Here is a 21,402-nt window from a genome sequence, read left to right on the forward strand (position 1 = left end):
CGAGGGTTGTGTGTTAATTCCAGATGACGACGTTTGTTACATTTCCTTGTTTACATCCACCTATTACGCCTACACTAATACCCCCACACACACCCTCACACTAATACCCCCACACACACCCTCACCCTCACACTAATACCCCCACACACACCCTCACCCTCAAACTAACACCCCCACACACACCCTCACCCTCACACTAATACCCCCACACACACCCTCACCCTCATACTAATACCCCCACACACACCCTCACCCTCAAACTAACACCCCCACACACACCCTCACCCTCACACTAATACCCCCACACACACCCTCACCCTCACACTAACATCCCCACACACACCCTCATCCTCACACTAACATCCCCACACACACCCTCACCCTCACACTAACGTCCCCACACACACACACACCCTAACACTAACACCCCCACACACACCCTCACCCTCACACTAACATCCCCACACACACCCACACTCCCACTAACAACAACACACCCTCACCCTCACACTAATACCCCCACACACACCCACACTCCCACTAACAACCACACACACACACACACACCGTCACACTGACAACCACACACCCTCACACTAAAACTAACACACCCACACACACACACCCACTAACAACCACACACACACACACACACACACACACACACACACACACACATACTGTTTATAATTATTTTCTTATTTTTATAACTTTTCTTATTATTATTACTATTGTTATTATTACTACTACTATTATTATTACTTTTCTTATTATTATTATTAGTAGTAGTATTACTGTTATTACTATTATTATTATTATTGTTAATATTATTACTATTATTACTGTTAATATTATTACTATTATTATTAGTAGTAGTATTACTGTTATTACTATTATTATTATTGTTAATAGTATTACTATTATTATTGCTACTAGTATTATTATTACTACTATTATTATTATAATTATTACTATTGCTACTATTATTAGTATTACTACTATTAGTATTGCAACTATTATTACTATTATTTTTACTGCTATTATCACTATTATTCGTATTGCTATTATTATTATAATTATTAGTCTACTATTATTACTATTTGTATTACTATTACTGATATTAGTATTATTGCTACTATTATTATTACTATCATTATTCGTATTACTACTATTATTTTAACTTTTATTATTACTATTACAAATATTATAACTTTTACTACTGGTAGTATTACTATTATTATTATTACTATTATTACTACTATTACTATTACTGCTATTATTGTTATTGCTAGTATTTATTATTACTGTAAATACTTATTATTATTACTCGTACTATTATTATTGTTATTATTATTATTATTGCTATTACTACTATTACGAGTATTATTATGACTATTATCACATTTATTCATGTTAATATTATTATAATTATTATTACTAGTAGTATTGCTAATATTAGTATTAATACTATTGTTACAATTATTCCTATTATTATTATTCTTTTTAGTAGTAGTAGTATTACTATTATTATGACTGCTATTATCATTATTACTCTTATTATTATTGCTACTCTTATTACTGTTATTATTACTGCTATTATTACTATTATTATTACTGGCCTACTATTATTACTATTATTACTATTTGTATAACTATTACTGCTATTATTAGTAATACTACTATTATTATAACTTTTATTATTACTATTACTAATATTATTACTTTTACTACTCGTAGTATTACTATTATTATTAGCACTATTATTAGCACTATTACTACTACTGCTATTATTGTTATTGCTAGTATTTATTATCACTATTAATACTGGTATTATTATTACTCGTACTTTATTATTATTATTACTAATAGTATTGTTATTACTATTTGTATTACTATTACTGCTATTAGTATTATTGCTACTATTATTATTACTATCGTTATTAGTATTACTACTATTATTATAACTATTATTATTACTATTACCAATAATATTACTTTTAATGCCGGTAGTATTACTATCATTATTATTACTATTATAACTACTATTACTATTACTGGTATTATTGTTATTGCTAGTATTTATTATTACTATTAATACTGTTATTATTATTACTCGCATTCTTATTATTATTACTATTATTATTGTTATTACTATTATTACTACTTTTACTAGTATTATTATTTTTACAACTTTTATTATTACTATTATTAATATTATTATTATTGCTATTATTATTACTATTATTATTATTATTATTATTACTACTATTATTATTACTGTTATTATTATTATTATTATTACTATTATTTTTATTATCACTATTATTATTGTCATTACGATTGTTAATACTATTTATATTGCTATTACTACTATTTGTATTATTATTATTACTATTATTATTATTGTTGTTATTATTATTATTATTATTGTTATTATTGCTATTACTATTATTATTACTATTATTATTACTATGACTATTACTATTATTATTACTATTATTACTATGACTAGGCTTTCTATTATTATTATTATTACTTTAATTATTGTTACTATTTGTATTATTAGTATTAGTTGTATTACTACTACTATGATCATTACTACTATTGTTATTATTATTACTATTATTATTGTTATTATTATTATTATTATTGCTATTATTATTACTATTATTATTATTATTGTTATTATTATTATTATTATTGATATTGCTATTACTATTATTATTACTATTATTATTGCTGTGACTATTACTATTATTATTACTATTATTATTACTATGACTATGATTTCTATTATTATTATTACTTTTATTATTGTTACTATTTGTATTATTAGTATTAGTTGTATTACTACTACTATGATCATTACTACTACTATGATCATTACTACTACTATTACTATTATTAGTATTATTATTACTACTATTACTATTATTATTTCTGATATTATTAGTACTATTATTATTACTATTAATATTATTAATATTAGTACTAGTATTATTATTAGTGTTGCTATTATTAATATTATTGTTATTACTATTCTAATTTTTTCTATTATTATATTAGTAGTAGGTGTAGTAGTATGTATCCTGTTACCATTCACTTTCTCCTAATCCCTGACTACATGTACATATGGCGGAGATCTTTGTGGGCTATACTCGGCCTTGTCCTGGGATGGTATGTTGGTGGTTGGAGATATCCCTCCAGTGGTGTGGAGGCTGTGCTTTGGCAAAGTGGGTGGGGTTATATCCTACCTGTTTGGCCCTGTCCTGGGGTTTCATCGGATGGGGCCACAGTATCTCCTGACCCCTCCTGTCTCAGCCTCCAGTATTTATGCTGCAGTAGTTTATGTGTCGGGGGGCTAGGGTCAGTCTGTCACATCTGGAGTATTTCTCTTGTCTTTTCCGGTGTCCTGTGTGAATTTAAATATGCTCTCTCTTATTCTCTCTTTCTCTTTCTTTCTTTCTCTCTTGCGGAGGACCTGAGCCCAAGGACCATGCCTCAGCACTACCTGGCTTGATGACTCCTTGCTGTCCCCAGTTCACCTGGCCGTGCTGCTGCTCCAGTTCTGTTCTGCCTGCAGCTATGGAACCCTGACCTGTTCACCGGACGTGCTACCTGTCCCAGACCTGTTGTCCCAGACCTGCTGGAACCCGGACCTATTCACCGGACGTGCTACCTGTCCCAGACCTGCTGTTTTCAACTCTCTAGAGACAGCAGGTGCGGTAGAGATACTCTCAAAGATCGGCTATGAAAAAGCCAACTGACACTTACTCTTGTGTTACTGACTTGTTACACCCTCGACAACTACTATGATTATTATTATTTGACAATGCTGGTCATTTATGAACATTTGAACATCTAGGCCATGTGCTGTTATAATCTCCACCCGGCACAGCCAGAAGAGGACTGGCCACCCCTCATAGCCTGGTTCCTCTCGAGGTTTCTTCCTAGGTTTTGGCCTTTCTAGGGAGTTTTTCCTAGCCACCGTGCTTCTACACCTGCATTGCTTGCTGTTTGGGGTTTTAGGCTGGGTTTCTGTACAGCACTTTGTGATATCAGCTGATGTAAGAAGGGCTATATAAATAAATACATTTGATTTGATTTACTCCAGTATCCCTGCACATTGTTAATGCTGTACTGGCCCTGACCCTTTATACAGCTTCCTCTTCTGTTTATTAGTTCTACTATTTTGATATTGAATACTGCATGGTTAGGAAGGGCTGGCAAGTTAAACATTTCACTGTACTTGTGCATGTTACAAATAAAGCATGAAACCTGAACTGAGCAATGGAGTTGTTTTAGTTTTAACCCTTAATTAAACTTTAACCTTGAGTCATTCAGAATTAAGGAAGGAGGAGCCGCAGCAGGAGGAGTACCCCATGATGTCAAAAACACCTTGAAATGTGGTGTTTTGCACCCTACACCAAAAAAAGAACAGTGTTGGTTCTTCTACCTTTCTGGAGACTTGAGAACCCCCAAAGTCCCCACAAGGATAGTAAAAAATTGTCCCTAGTGGGGACATTTTCCCACTTCCGCATGAGGACAAAGGCTATGCTAAGGTTAGGGGTTAGGTTTAGGGTTAGTGTTAGAATTAGGGTTAGGGTAAGGGGTTAGTGGTTAGGTTTAGGATCAGGGTTAGGAGCTAGATTTAGGTTTAAGGTTAGGGTAAGGGTTGGGATTGGGGTTGTGTGTGTGCATATGTGCAAAACCCAAGCCTACTTCAAGGTAACTGCACTCACTGTTGCCCCTAGTGGCTAGTGTTAAGGTTAGGGTTAGGTTAAGGGTTAGGGGTTAGGGAAAAATTATAATGACACAGGACGAGACCCAAATGCTGACACAGGAGGCAGATGGTTAGAGTCTCTGATATTTATTAATAGACAAGGGGCAGGCAAGAGGCAGGTCGAGGACAGGCAGAAGTGCCTAAACCAGGTCAGAGTCGAATGGGTACAGGATGGCATGCAGGCTCGAGGTCAGGGCAGGCGGAATGGTATGGCAGGCGGGCTCAGTGTCAGGGCAGGCAGAATGGTATGGCAGGCGGGCTCAGTGTCAGGGCAGGCAGAAAGGTTCGGAACTGGGAGGACTAGAAACAGGGACTATAAAAATTGAAGTACGAAAAAACACGCTGGTAGGCTTGACGAGACAAGATGAACTGGCAACAGACAAACAGACACCACTGGTATAAATACACAGGGGAAAATCGGAACAAATGGGAGACATCTGATGGTGGGGTGGAAACAAGCACAAGACAGGTGAAACAGATCACGGTGTGACAAAAATAATATTTTTAATGGGAATCAATTGTTTGGTCGCCACGAGGATAGTGAAACGATGTGTGTGTGTTTACTTCTCTCACACCGTGTACTGAGCTATTGAGACAACTGATACTCCTGCAGTCACTACTTCAATCACCTACTAAATATGAGGTGTATATCCAAGCCTTAGATCCTAAGGGAAGGGAAGACTGCTCCCTCGTCATATAATATAGGACATACAATGTGTTCAGGTGCGATTTTAGCATGTAAATCTTGGGGGGGCAAAAAAACTATAGATATCAAGTGGGATGCATGCCAGCAAAGCCACTACACAACACAACACTAAACAATACATAAATTGCATTATAACGGTGACAAACGGTGCCCACAAACTGTTAGGGCCTACATAAAGCTGTCCCAACAGCAGAGTCAAATCCAATCAAATCAAATTGTATTGGTCACATGCACCTGGTTAGCAGATTAATGCGAGTGTAGTGAAATGCTGTGCTTCTGGTTCCAACTATGCAGTAATATCTAACAAGTCATTTACCAATTCCACAACAACTACCTTGAAAACACAAGTGTAAAGGGATGAATAGAATATGTATATACAGTTGAAGTCGGAAGTTTACATACACTTAGGTTGGAGTCATTAAAACTTGTTTTTCAACCACTCCACAAATGTATTTTTAACAAACTATAGTTTTGGCAAGTTGGTTAGGACATCTACTTTGCACATGACACAAGTAATTTCTCCAGCAATATTTTACAGACAGATTATTTCACTTATAATTCAATGTATCACAATTCCAGTGGGTCAGATGTTTACATACACTAAGTTGACTGTGCCTTTAAAAAGCTTTGAACATTTCTGAAAATAATGCCATGGCTTTAGAAGATTCTGACATCATTGGAGTCAATGATTAGAGTCACCAGCAGCATACCATCCTGCATCCCACTGCTGGCTTGCTTCTGAAGCTAAGTAGGGTTGGTCCTGATCAGTCCCTGGATTGGAGACCAGATGCTGCTGGAAGTGGTGTTGGAGGGCCAGTAGGAGGTGCTCTTTCCTCTGGTCTAAAAAATATCCCAGTTCACAAGGGCTGTAATTGGGGACACTGCCCTGTGTAGGGTGCTGTATTTCGGATGGGATGTTAAATGGGTGTCCTGACTCTCTGAGGTCATTAAAGATCCCATTGCACTTATCGTAGGGGTGTTAACCCTGGTATCCTGGCTAAATTCCCAATCTGGCCCTAATACAGGCAGGGTTATATCCTGCCTGTTTGGCCCTGTCCGGGGGTATCATCGGATGGGGCCACAGTGTCTTCTGATCCCTCCTGTCTCAGCCTCCAGTATTTATGCTGCAGTAGTTTATGTGTCGGGGGGCTAGGGTCAGTCTGTTACATCTGGAGTATTTCTCTTGTCTTATCCGGTGTCCTGTGTGAATTTAAATATGCTCTCTCTAATTCTCTCTTTCTGTCTTTCTCTCGGAGGACCTGAGCCCTAGGACCATGCCTCAGGACTACCTGGTATGATGACTCCTTGCTGTCCCCAGTCCACCTGGCCGTGCTGCTGCTCCAGTTTCAACTGTTCTGCCTGCGGCTTTGGAACCCTGACCTGTTCACCGGACGTGCTTGTTGCACCCTCGACAACTACTATGATTATTATTATTTGACCATGCTGGTCATTTATGAACATTTTAACATCTTGACCATGTTCTGTTATAATATCCACCCTGCACAGCCAGAAGAGGACTGGCCACCCCTCATAGCCTGGTTCCTCTCTAGGTTTCTTCCTAGGTTTTTGGCCTTTCTAGGGAGTTTTTCCTAGGGAGTTTTTCCTAGCCACCGTGCTTCTTTCACATGCTTTGCTTGCTGTTTGGGGTTTTAGGCTGGGTTTCTGTACAGCACTTTGAGATATCAGCTGATGTACGAAGGGCTATATAAAAATACATTTGATTGATTTGAATTTGAATACCATCATGGCCACCTAATCATCCCCAGCTTACAATTGGCTCATTCATCCCTCTCCCCTGTAACTATTCCCCAGGTTGTTGCTGTAAATGACAATGTGTTCTCAGTCAGCTTACCTAGTAAAATAATGGTAAAAAAAAATTTGGAGGTGTGGATGTATTTCAAGGCCTACCTTCAAATGCAGTGCCTCTTTGCTTGACATCATGGGAAAATAAAAAGAAATCAGACCTCCACAAGTCTGGTTTGTCCTTGGGAGCATTTTCCAAATGCCTGAAGGTTCCACGTTCAGCTATACAAACAATAGTACGCAAGTATAAACGCCATGGGACCATGCAGCTGTCATATTGCTAAGGAAGGAGAAGTGTTCTGTCTCCTAGAGAGGAATGTACTTTGGTGTGAAAAGTGCAAATCAATCCCAGAGCAACAGCAAAGGACCTTGTGAAGATGCTGGAGGAAACGGGTACAAAAATATCTATATCCACAGTAAAACAAGTCCTATATTGACATAAACTGAAAGGCTGCTCAGCAAGGAAGAATCCACTGCTCCAAAACCTCCATAAAAAAAGCCACTTTGATTTGCAACTGCACTTGGTGACAAAGATCGTACATTTTGGAGAAATGTTGTCTTGTCTGATGAAACAAAAATAGAACTGTTTGGTCATAATGACCATTGTTATGTTTGGAGGAAAAAGGGGGAGGCTTGTAAGCCGAAGAACACCATCCCAATCATGAAGCACGGGGGTGGCAGCATCATGTTGTGGGGGTGCTTTGCTGCAGGAGGGACTGGTGCACTTCACAAAATAGATGGCTTCATGTGGCAGGAATATTATGTGGATATATTGAAGCAACATCTCAAGACAACAGTCAGGAAGTTAAGCTTGGACGTAAATGGGTCTTCCAAATGAACAATGACCCCAAGTATACTTCCAAAGTTGTGTCAAAATGGCTTAAGGACAACAACAAGGTATTGGAGTGGCCATCACAAAGCCCTGACTTCAATCCCATAGAAAATTTGTGGGCAGAACTGAAAAAGTGTGTACGAGCAAGGAGGCCTACAAACCTGACTCAGTTACACTAGCTCTGTCAGGAGGAATGGACAAAAATTCACCCAACTTATTGTGGGAAGCTTGTGGAAGGCTACCCAAAACGTTTGACCCAAGTTAAACAATTTAACCTCTATGGGCTAGCGTCCCACCTACTCAACAGCCAGTGTAATCCCGTGGCACGATATTGAAATACCTTAGAAATGCTATTACTTCAATTTCTCAAACATATTACTATTTTACACCATTTTAAAGACAAGACTCTCGTTAATCTAACCACACTGTCCGATTTCAAAAAGGCTTTACAACGAAAGCAAAACATTAGATCATGTCATCAGAGTACCCAGCCAGAAATAATCAGACACCCATTTTTCAAGCTAGCATATAATGTCACATGAACCCAAACCACAGCTAAATGCAGCACTAACCTTTGATGATCTTCATCAGATGACAATCCTAGGACATTATGTTATACAATACATGCATGTTTTGTTCAATCAAGTTCATATTTATATCAAAAACCAGCTTTTTACATTAGCATGTGACTAGCATGTGACTAGCATTCCCACCGAACACTTCCGGTGAATTTACTAAATTACTCACGATAAACGTTCACAAAAAACATAACAATTATTTTAAGAATTATAGATACAGAACTCCTTTATGCACTCGCTATGTCCGAAAATAATTGTTATGTATTTTGTGAATGTTAATCGTGAGTCATTTAGTAAATTCACCAGAAGTTTGCGGTGGGTATGCTAGTTCTGAACATCACATGCTAATGTAAAAAGCTGGTTTTTGATATAAATATGAACTTGATTGAACAAAACATGCATGTATTGTATAACAAAATGTCCTAGGAGTGTCATCTGATGAAGATCATCAAAGGTTAGTGCTGCATTTAGCTGTGGTTTTGGTTTTTGTGACATATATGCTTGCTTTGAAAATGGCTGTGTGATTATTTTTGGCAGGGTACTCTCCTGACATAATCTAATGTTTTGCTTTCGCTGTAAAGCCTTTTTGAAATCGGACAATGTGGTTAGATTGAGAGTCTTGTCTTTAAAATGGTGTAAAATAGTCATATGTTTGAGAAATTGAAGTTATAGCATTTTTGAGGAATTTGTATTTCGCACCACGCGATTGCACTGGCTGTTGACTAGGTGGGACGCAACGTCCCACCTTGCCCAGGGAGGTTAGGGAAGGTTTTAATAGTCACAGTGGGTACAACATCCCCGATGCACTTGCTAATAAACTCGCTCACCGAATCAGCGTATACATCAATGTTGTTGTCTGAGGCTATCTGGAACATATCCCAGTCCACGTGATCAAAGCAATCTTGAAGCATGGAATCCGATTGGTCAGACCAGCGTTGTATTGACCTGAGGACAGGCGTTTCCTGATTTAGTTTCTGTCTATAGGCTGGTCTGTGGAGTCATGGTCAGATTTGCCGAAGGCAGGGCGGGGGAAGGCTTTGTATGCATCGTGGAAGTTCGAGCAGCAATGATCCAGAATTCTGCCAGCTCGTGTCGCGCATTCGATATGATGATAGATTTAGGGAGTATTGTTCTTAGGTTAGCTTTGTTAAAATCCCCAACTACAATAAATGCAGCCTCAGTATGTATGGTTTCCAGTTTACATAGAGTCCAGTGAAGTTATTTCATGACCGACGAGGTATTTGCTTGGGGTGGGGGGTATACATGGCTGTAATCGAAGAAAATTCTCTTGGAAGACAATGCGGTCGGCATTAGATTTTAAGGAATTCTAGGTAGAGTTGCAAAGAAAAAGGCATATCTCAGACTGGCCAAAAAAAGATTAAGATGGGCAAAAATACACAGACACTGGACAGAGGAACTCTGCCTAGAAGGCCAGCATCCCGGAGTCGCCTCATCACTGTTGACGTTGAGACTGGTGTTTTGTGGGTACTATTTAATGAAGCTGCCAGTTGAGGACTTGTGAGGTGTCTGTTTCTCAAACTAGACACTCTAAGGTACTTGTCCTCTTGCTCAGTTGTGCACCGGGGCCCCCACTCCTTTTTCTATTCTGGTTAGAGCCACAAATGCTGATGCTCCAGATACTCAACTAGTCTAAAGAAGGCCAGTTTTATTGCATATTTTATCAGAACAACAGTTTTCAGCTGTGCTAACATAATTGCAAAAGGGTTTTCTAATGATCAATTAGCCTTTTAAAATGATAAACTTAGATTAGCTAACACAACGTGCCATTGAAACACAGGAGTGATGGTTGCTGATAATGGGCCTCTGTACGTAGATATTCCATTAAAAAAAAAAAATCAGCCGTTTCCAGCTACAGTAGTCATTTACAACATTAACAATGTCTACACTGTATTTCTGATCAATTTGATGTTATTTTAATGGACAAAAACTTTAGCTTTTCTTTCAAAAACAAGGACATTTCTAAGTGACCTCAAATTTTTGAACGGTAGTGTATATATTTTGTTTCATTGTTGGCAAACTGATGTGTGACACGTATTAATGCTAAAATAACATGCCAAGCAGGTAAGCCCCCCAAAAAAGTGTACACAGAGTGTACAAAACATTAGGAACACCTGCGCTTTCCTTGACATAGACTGACCTGTGAATCCAGGTGATAGCTTTGATCCCTTCAATCAGTGTAGATGAAGGGGAGGAGACAGGTTAAAGAGGGATTTTTACGCCTTGAGACAATTGAGACATGGATTGTGTATGTGTGCCAATCAGAGAGTGAATGGGCAAGACAAAAGATTGAAGTGTCTTTGAAAGGGGTATGGTAGTAGGTGCCAGGCGTATCGGTTTGAGTGAGTGAAACTGCAACGCTGCTGGGTTTTTCACGCTCAACAGTTCCCCGTGTGTATCAATGATGGTCCATCACCCAAAGGACATCCAGCCAACTTGACACAACTATGGGAAGCATCGGAGTCAGCATGGGCCAGTATCCCTGTGGAACGCTTTCGACACCTTGTAGAATCCATGCTCCAACGAATTGAGGCTGTTCTGAGGGCAAAAATGGGAGTGTTCCTAATGTTTTGTCCACTCAGTCTACTTGGTCAGCTTCTCCCATACAGAAACGCAGGGAAGTTAGCGTAGCTGCTCAGAAGCCAGATCCCCCTAGGGCGCTCTGCAAATGTTTGCAGGCAAATTAAGAATTCATTGAAAAGAGTTAGTATTCAAAAACACTCTCAGAACCAATTACGGACGCTGTCTCAGATACGAAACCCGGAAGGGGGAACAGGGGATCGCAAGCCCCGTCGCACTTCTATTTATAGACGCGTGCGACTCTCAAAGTGCTCCCTGCAGAGAGGCCTCAGTGACGTATTATGGGGTGTGTATCAAAGAAAGAGCCCCTTCCAAATTACCTGTTATATAACACAGCTCTGATCCTCCTCTACATTACCTGTTATATAACACAGCTTTGATCCTCCGCTACATTACCTGTTATATAACACAGCTCTGATCCTCCTCTACATTACCTGTTATATAACACAGCTCTGATCCTCCTCCACATGACCTGTTATATAACACAGCTCTGCTCCTCCTCCACATTACCTGTTATATAACACAGCTCTGATCCTCCTCTACATTACCTGTTATATAACACAGCTCTGATCCTCCACTACATTACCTGTTATATAACACAGCTCTGTTCCTCCTCCACATGACCTGTTATATAACACAGCTCTGATCCTCCTCCACATTACCTGTTATATAACACAGCTCTGATCCTCCTCCACATTACCTGTTATATAACACAGCTCTGATCCTCCTCTACATGACCTGTTATATAACACAGCTCTGATCCTCCTCCACATTAACTGTTATATAACACAGCTCTGCACGGATCATGTGAGTTATACAGGATTCAATAGTCCGCTGTTGGAAAGATATCGAAGGGTTTCACACACGCAAACACACACACCCTGTATACACACACACACCCTGTATACCCACCCACACCCTGTATACCCACACACACGCACACCCTGTATACCCACACACACACCCTGTATACCCCCACACTCACCCTGTATACCCCCACACTCACCCTGTATACCCCCACACTCACCCTGCATACCCACACTCACCCTGCATACCCACACTCACCCTGCATACCCACACTCACCCTGCATACCTACACTCACCCTGCATACCTACACTCACCCTGCATACCCACACTCACCCTGCATACCCACACTCACCCTGCATACCCACACTCACCCTGCATACCTACACTCACCCTGTATACCTACACTCACCATGTATACCTACACTCACCCTGTACAAACACCAATATGCTAGTTCCATTACTGTCACTTTCATTAAACAGACAACAAAACCCATCAAGAGGTGGAGAGCAGCCGTATCCCAATATCTTACTCTCCATATACTCTACGATAGTATCTGACTACCCTGCAGTAAATACAGACTATCGCCCTGTAACTGCAGAAAACAAAACACTGTCAATACCTCCTCTCTCCTGTCACTGATCAATTTTAAATCACATTTTATTGGTCACATACACATGTTTAGCAGAAGTTATTGTGGGTTTAGCTAAATGCTTGTGTTCCTAGCTCCAACAGTGCAGTAATATCTAACATTTCACAACAATACACACCAATCTAAAAGTGAAAGAATAGGGGTTAAATTCAGAAATATTATGACGAGCAATGTCGGAGTCTGGAATAAATACATTTTAAATTATAAATGTTTTTAATTTAACCTTTATTTAACTATGCAAATCAGTTAAGAAAAAAAAGTGTATTTACAATGGCGGCCAACCCCGGATGACGCTGGGCCAATGGGACTCCCAATCACGGCCGGTTGCGATACAGCCTGGATACGAACCAGGGTGTCTGTAGTGACGCCTCCAGAACTGAGATGCAGTCCCTTAGAGCGCTGTGCCACTCGGGAGCCCAATATATACAGTACCAGTCAAAAGTTGACACACCTACTCATTCAAGGGTTTTTCTTAATTTGTACTATTTTCTACATTGTAAGGAAGACATCAAACTATGAAATAACATATATGGAATCATGTAGTAACCAAAAAAGTGTTAAACACATTTTAGATTTTTGATTCTTCAAAGTAGCCACCCTTTGCCTTGATGACAGCTTTGCACACTCGTGGCACTCTCAACCAGCTTCACCTGATGATTACAGACTCAGAATGGCCAGAAAACAAAGCCTTTCTTCTGAAACTCATCAGTCTATTCTTGTTCTGAGAAATGAAGGCTATTCCATGCGAGAAATTTGCCAAGAAACTGAAGATCTCGTACAACGCTGTGTACTACTCCCTTCACAGAACAGCGCAAACTGGCTCTAACCAGAAAAATAAGAGGAGTGGGAGGCCCTGGTGCACAACAGGACAAGTATTTTAGAATGTCTAGTTTGAGAAACAGACGCCTCACAAGTCCTCAACTGGCAGCTTCATTAAATAGTACCTGCAAGACACCAGTCTCAATGTCAATTAACCTGTTAGGGCTAGGGGGCAGCATTGACACGGCTGGATAAAAAACATACCCGATTTAATCTGGTTACCACTCCTACTCAGTAACTAGAATATGCATATACTTATTACATATGGATAGAAAACACCCTAAATTTTCTAAAACTGTTTGAATGGTGTCTGTGAGTATAACAGAACTCAAATGGCAGGTCAAAACCTGAGAGATTCCTTTACAGGAAGTGGCCTGTCTGACCATTTGTTGAACTTCTTTTCCATCTCTATCATTTACTAAGGATCTCTGCTCTAACGTGACACTTCCCACGTCTTCCATAGGCTCTCAGAGCCCGGGAAAAAACAGAATGTCGTCATTCCAGCCCCAGGCTGAAACACATTATCGCCTTTCTCAAGTGGCCCATCAAGAGACACTAGCTTATGCGCGTGACCCCGACCGCCCCCGCCTTTGGGATTTTTTCCTCTGTTTGCCGAAAAGGAGATTCCCTGTCGGAATATTATCGCTTTTCTACGAGAAAAATGTCGTAAAAATTGATTTTAAACAGCGGTTGACATGCTTCGACGTACGGTAATGGAATACTTAGAATTTTATTGTCAGGAATTGCGCCAAGCGCGTGACACTTCTTTACTATTTCGGATAGTGTCTGGAACGCACGAACAAAACGCCGCTATTCGGATATAACGATGGATTATTTTGGACCAAACCAACATTTGTTATTGAAGTAGCTGTCCTGGGTGTGTATTCTGACGAAGACAACAAAAGGTAATGACATTTTTATAATAGTAAATATGATTATGGTGAGTGCTAAACTTGCCGGGTGTCTAAATAGCGAGCCCGTGATGCCTGGGCTATGTACTTAGAATATTGCAAAATGTGCTTTCACCAAAAAGCTATTTTAAAATCGGACATATCGAGTGCATAGAGGAGGTCTGTATCTATAATTCTTAAAATAATTGTTATGCTTTTTGTGAACGTTTATCGTGAGTAATTTAGTAAAATGTTAGCGAATTCCCCGGAAGTTTGCGGGGGGTATGCTAGTTCTGAACGTCACATGCTAATGTAAAAAGCTGGTTTTTGATATAAATATGAACTTGATTGAACAAAACATGCATGTATTGTATAACATAATGTCCTAGGGTTGTCATCTGATGAAGATCATCAAAGGTGAGTGCTGCATTTAGCTGTCTTCTGGGTTTTGGTGACATTATATGCTGGCTTGAAAAATGGGTGTCTGATTATTTCTGGCTTGGTACTCTGCTGACATAATCTAATGTTTTGCTTTCGTTGTAAAGCCTTTTTGAAATCGGACAGTGTGGTTAGATTAACGAGAGTCTTATCTTTAAATGGCTGTAAAATAGTCATATGTTTGAGAAATTGAAGTAATAGGATTTTTAAGGTTTTGAAATAGCCGTGGCTGTTACGTAGGTGGGACGAATTCGTCCCGCCTAGCCTAGAGAGGTTAAGAAACCATTTCGAGCCTGTAATTGAACTAACAAATGCTGATGCTCCAGATACTCAAATAGACTAAAGGCCAGTTTTAATGATTCTTTAACCTCTCTAGGGGGTGTGGGACAGTAGCGTCCACCTGGCCAACATCCAGTGAAATTGCAGAGCGCAAAATTCAAAAATACTCAATTAAAAAATGTAACATTCTTGAAAATATATGTGTTATACATCAAAATAAAGCTTAACTTCTTGTTAATCCAGCCGCCGTGTCAGATTTCAAAAAGGCTTTACGGCGAAAGCAAACTATGTGATTATCTGAGGACAGCGCTCAGCACACAAAACATTACGTACAGTTACCAGCCAAGTAGATTAGTCACGAAAGTCAGAAATAGCAATAAAATTAATCACTTACCTTTGATGATCTTCGTATGGTTGCACTCACAAGACTCCATATTACACAATAAATGTTTGTTTTGTTCGATAAAGTCCCTCTTTACAGTGAGGGAAAAAAGTATTTGATCCCCTGCTGATTTTGTACGTTTGCCCACTGACAATGAAATGATCAGTCTATAATTTTAATGGTAGTGTCACGGATTTCGTTGTGTTGAGGAAAGGAGGACCAAAAGGCAGCGGGATTGTGGACAGTCATGTTTATTCCTGATAAAAACAGGTAAGGTATCCACTTGAAGAATAAACAAAACAATAAACAATACTCACAACGGCAACAGTGTGGCAGGCTCAAACAAACGCAGTGCACACAACAATCTCCCACAAAAGACACATACAAACACACCCTATATATGGGACTCTCAATCAAAGGCAAATGGACAACACCGGCCTTCAATTGAGAGTCCCAACCCCAATTGACCACACATAGATATACAACAGCTAGATCAATCATAGACATACATAACAAGGAACAGTGCCCAAAAACCCCGGAATACACAAATCAAATCCCCTACAACAAACACACCACCCCGAATACCATAAAACGAATACCCTCTGCCACGTCCTGACCAAACTACAATACCAATTAACCCTTATACTGGCCAGGATGTGACAGGTAGGTTTATTTGAACAGTGAGATACAGAATAAGTGTAGTTTAGAGTAATTATCGAGGTTAGCTGGCCAGCTATTTTCGTCCCCCGCGACGCCATTTCCAAACCTAGCCAACTATTACCGACGAGCAGCATTGTAGAAACTAAATACATTACAAAGGAACGTCTTGATTAGTGTTAAGTAAGCTAGCTACATAGTTTCCTTTGTATCATGATAAGTTGTAGTACTGAAACTATCGAGGTTACCTAGCCAGCTACACTTTCAAACAAAGTCAACAACGCAGCAACTGCTAGCTAGCCTACTTCACCAGCCAGCAGTACTGTATCATTTTAATCATTTTAGTCAATAAGATTTTTGCAACGTAAGCTTAACTTTCTGAACAATCGAGACATGTAGTCAGTCCACTTGTCATTCCAATCTCCTTTGCATTAGCGTAGCCTCTTCTGTAGCCTGTCAACTATGTGTCTGTCTACCCCTGTTCTCTCCCCTCTGCACAGGCCATACAAACGCTTCACACCACGTGGCTGCTGCCACTCTAACCTGGTGGTCCCAGCGCACACGACCCACGTGGAGTTCCAGGTCTCCGGCAGCCTCTGGAACTGCCGGTCTGCGGCCAACAAGGCAGAGTTCATCTCAGCCTATGCTTCCCTCCAGTCCCTCGACTTCTTGGCGCTGACGGAAACATGGATTACCACAGATAACACTGCTACTCCTACCGCTCTCTCCTCGTCTGCCCACGTGTTCTCGCACACCCCGAGAGCTTCTGGTCAGCGGGGTGGTGGCACTGGGATCCTCATCTCTCCCAAGTGGACATTCTCGCTTTCTCCCCTGACCCATCTGTCTATCGCCTCCTTGCTGTCACAGTTACCAGCCCTTTCAAGCTTAACATCCTTATCATTTTTCGCCCTCCAGGTTCCCTTGGAGAGTTCATCAATGAGCTTGACGCCTTGATAAGTTCCTTTCCTGAGGATGGCTCACCTCTCACAGCTCTGGGTGACTTTAACCTCCCCACCTCTAGCTTTGACTCATTCCTCTCTGCCTCCTTCTTTCCACTCCTCTCCTCTCCTCTTTTGACCTCACCCTCTCACCTTCCCCCCCTACTCACAAGGCAGGCAATACGCTTGACCTCATCTTTACTAGATGCTGTTCTTCCACTAATCTCATTGCAACTCCCCTCCAAGTCTCCGACCACTACCTTGTATCCTTTTCCCTCTCGCTCTCATCCAACACTTCTCACTCTGCCCCACTGGGATGGTATTGCGCCGTCCCAACCTTCGCTCTCTCTCCCCGCAACTCAAACCTTCTCCAACCTATCTCCTGATTCTGCCTCCTCTCCTCCCTTTCTGCATCCTTTGACTCTCTATGTCCCCTATCCTCCAGGCCGGCTCGGTCCTCCCCTCCTGCTCCGTGGCTCGACGACTCATTGCGAGCTCACAGAACAGGGCTCCGGGCAGCCGAGCGGAAATGAAGGAAAACTCGCCTCCCTGCGGACCTGGCATCCTTTCACTCCCTCCTCTCTACATTTTCCTCTTCTGTCTCTGCTGCTAAAGCCACTTTCTACCACTCTAAATTCCAAGCATCTGCCTCTAACCCTAGGAAGCTCTTTGCCACCTTCTCCTCCCTCCTGAATACTCCTTCCCCTCCCCCCCCCCTCCTCCCTCTCTGCGGATGACTTCGTCAACCATTTTGAAAAGAAGGTCGACGACATCCGATCCTCGTTTGCTAAGTCAAACGACACCGCTGGTCCTGCTCACACTGCCCTACACTGTGCTTTGACCTCTTTCTCCCCTCTCTCTCCAGATGAAATCTCGCGTCTTGTGACGGCCGGCCGCCCAACAACCTGCCCGCTTGACCCTATCCCCTCCTCACTTCTCCAGACCATTTCCAGAGACCTTCTCCCTTACCTTACCTCGCTCATCAACTAATTCTTGACCGCTGGCTACGTCCCTTCCGTCTTCAAGAGAGCGAGAGTTGCACCCCTTCTGAAAAAACCTACACTCGATCCCTCCGATGTCAACAACTACAGACCAGTATCCCTTCTTTCTTTTCTCTCCAAAACTCTTGAACGTGCCGTCCTTGGCCAGCTCTCCTGCTATCTCTCTCAGAATGACCTTCTTGATCCAAATCAGTCAGGTTTCAAGACTGGTCATTCAACTGAGACTGCTCTTCTCTGTGTCACGGAGGCGCTCCGCACTGCTAAAGCTAACTCTCTCTCCTCTGCTCTCATCCTTCTAGACCTATCGGCTGCCTTTGATACTGTGAACCATCAGATCCTCCTCTCCACCCTCTCCGAGTTGGGCATCTCCGGCGCGGCCCATGCTTGGATTGCGTCCTACCTGACAGGTTGCTCCTACCAGGTGGCGTGGCGAGAATCTGTCTCCGCACCACATGCTCTCACCACTGGTGTCCCCCAGGGCTCTGTTCTAGGCCCTCTCCTATTCTCGCTATACACCAAGTCACTTGGCTCTGTCATATCCTCACATGGTCTCTCCTATCATTGCTATGCAGACGACACACAATTAATCTTCTCCTTTCCCCCTTCTGATAACCAGGTGGCGAATCGCATCTCTGCATGTCTGGCAGACATATCAGTGTGGATGACGGATCACCACCTCAAGCTGAACCTCGGCAAGACGGAGCTGCTCTTCCTCCCGGGGAAGGACTGCCCGTTCCATGATCTCGCCACCACGGTTGACAACTCCATTGTGTCCTCCTCCCAGAGTGCTGTTCTCCACTAACATCAAGGCGGTGACCCGATCCTGTAGGTTCATGCTCTACAACATTAATACAAAAAGTATTTGATCCCCTGCTGATTTTGTACGTTTGCCCACTGACAAAGAAATGATCAGTCTATAATTTTAATGGTAGGTTTATTTGAACAGTGAGAGACAGAATAACAACAAAAAAATCCAGAAAAACCCATTTAAAAAATGTTATAAATTGATTTGCATTTTCATTTTGGGAAATAAGTATTTGACCCCTCTGCAAAACATGACTTAGTACTTGGTGGCAAAACCCTTGTTGGCAATCACAGAGGTCAGATGTTTCTTGTAGTTGGCCACCAGGTTTGCACACCTCTCCGGAGGGATTATGTCCCACTCCTCTTTGCAGATCTTCTCCAAGTCATTAAGGTTTCGAGGCTGACGTTTGGCAACTCGAACCTTCAGCTCCCTCCACAGATTTTCTATGGGATTAAGGTCTGGAGACTGGCTAGGCCACTCCAAGACCTTAATGTGCTTCTTCTTGAGCCACTCCTTTGTTGCCTTGGCCATGTGTTTTGGGTAATTGTCATGCTGGAATACCCATCCACGACCCGTTTTCAATGCCCTGGCTGAGGGAAGGAGGTTCTCACCCAAGATTTGACAGTACATGGCCCCGTCCATTGTCCCTTTGATGCGGTGAAGTTGTCCTGTCCCCTTAGCAGAAAACCCCCCCCCAGAGAATAATGTTTCCACCTCCATGTTTGACAGTGGGGATGGTGTTCTTGGGGTCATAGGCAGCATTCTGTCTCTCACTGTTCAAATAAACCTACCATTAAAATTATAGACTGATCATTTCTTTGTCAGTGGGCATATGTACAAAATCAGCAGAGGATCAAATACTTTTTTCCCTCACTGTATATCCAAAAACCTCAATTTTGTTGGCGCGTTTTGTTCAGTAATCCAATGGCTCAAATGCATTCACAAGAGGCAGACAAACATTCCAAACAGTATCCGTAAAGTTCGTAGAAACATGTCAAACAATGTTTATAATAAATCTTCAGGTTGTTTTTAGCCTAAATAATCAACAATATTTCAACCGGACAAAAGCTTCGTCAATATAAAAGGAAAACAAGAAAGGCGTGCTCTCGGTCGTGCGCAGTAACCAGCTCTGAGAACATCCCACTATCCACTCACTCATTGTTGTCATTCTCCCTCATTTTTCAGAATAAAAGCCTGAAACAATGTCTAAAGACTGTTCCCAACTAGTGGAAGCCATAGGGAATGGAATCTGGGTCCTATCCCTTTAAATGGTGGATAGGCTTTCATTTGAAAAACAGCCATTTCAAAGTAATGGCACTTCCTGGATTGATTTTCCTCAGGTTTTCACCTGCCATTTCAGTTCTGTTATACTCACAGACATTATTTTACATTATTTTAACAGTTCAAATCTACTAATTATATGCATATCCTAGCTTCTGGGCCTGAGTAGCAGGTAGTTTACTTTGGGCACGCTTTTCATCCGGAGGTGAAAATAGTACCCCTACCCTAGTGAGGTTAATCAGTACAACAGTTTTTAGTTGTGCTAACATAATTGCAAAGGGGTTGTCTAATGATCAATTAGCCTTTTAAAATGATCAACTTGGATTAGCTAATACACGTGCCATTGGAACACAGGAGTGATGGTTGCTGATAATGGACATCTGTACGCCGATGAAGATATTCCATAAAAATGTGACCGTTTCCAGCTACAATACTCATTTACAACATTAACAATGTCTACACTGTATTTCTGATCAATTTGATGTTATTTTAATGGAATTTTTTTTGCTTTTCTTTAAAAAAAAACAAGGAAATTTCTATGTGACCCCAAACTTTTGAACAATAGAGTATATGCTTGTGTAATGGGAGGTATAGACAATGTGGACAGAACATGTAGTATATCTGTAGAATACATAGGATACTGTGTGGGTATGAGGGGAGGGGCAGTGTGTGTGTGTGTGTGTGTGTGTGTGTGTGTGTGTGTGTGTGTGTGTGTGTGTGTGTGTGTGTGTGTGTGTGTGTGTGTGTGTGTGTGTGTGTGTGTGTGCGTGTGTGTGTGTGTGTGTGTGTGTGTGTGTGTGTGTGTGCCAATACTTACCTCTCCTGTCATCACGGTACATATTCACTGCCAATACTTCTCCTGCTTAATGGTTCCTGTATACTTCCAGAATTACTGCTAGCCGTCAGCCTGTCAGCCAGCGAGAGACAGATTGAAAATGATTTATGTAGCATTTGTTTTGCCTGTAAATCAGGAGGAACAAGTAAACACATTTCTGTTTCTTAGTGGATGAAGTGAGAGATGGAGGGAGAGAAAGGAGAGAAAGGAACGAAGAAGAAGAGTGAATGCTTTTCTTTCATCCCCTTTGTCCTTCAGGAGAATATGAGTAGGTTGATTTATTGGTTTGCTGTTGTAGAGTTTCTTGAGAAAGGGAGAG

Source organism: Salmo salar, chromosome 15 (assembly GCF_965601325.2).
Source record: "Salmo salar chromosome 15, fSalSal1, whole genome shotgun sequence".
Classification (NCBI taxonomy): domain Eukaryota; kingdom Metazoa; phylum Chordata; class Actinopteri; order Salmoniformes; family Salmonidae; genus Salmo; species Salmo salar.